Here is a 241-nt window from a genome sequence, read left to right on the forward strand (position 1 = left end):
TACAGGACATGATACTTTATGCTAAAACAAATTATCCTTTTGCAAAATTGCCGATAAGTATTTTTTGCAGGAGAGCAAGTTGAAGTTAATATATAAGCGCAAAAATTATTTATTGGACGCAATTTTGCTTAAAAGAAAAAGTTGTTTTAGCATAAAGTATCATGTTTTATACTACGAATGCGCGAATTTTGGGACACTCTGTGTGTATGTGTGTGTGTGTGTGTGTGTGTGTGTGTGTGTG

General features: G+C 33.6%; 1 protein-coding gene across 1 annotated transcript in view; it reads right to left on the minus strand.

Annotated features, from left to right (window-relative positions):
* LOC108756342 overlaps nt 1–241 on the minus strand; it is a 30,570-nt gene that overhangs the window by 4,976 nt on the left and 25,353 nt on the right. The window lies entirely within an intron of this gene.

The sequence above is a fragment of the Trachymyrmex septentrionalis genome, unplaced genomic scaffold (assembly GCF_001594115.1).
Source record: "Trachymyrmex septentrionalis isolate Tsep2-gDNA-1 unplaced genomic scaffold, Tsep1.0 scaffold126, whole genome shotgun sequence".
Classification (NCBI taxonomy): domain Eukaryota; kingdom Metazoa; phylum Arthropoda; class Insecta; order Hymenoptera; family Formicidae; genus Trachymyrmex; species Trachymyrmex septentrionalis.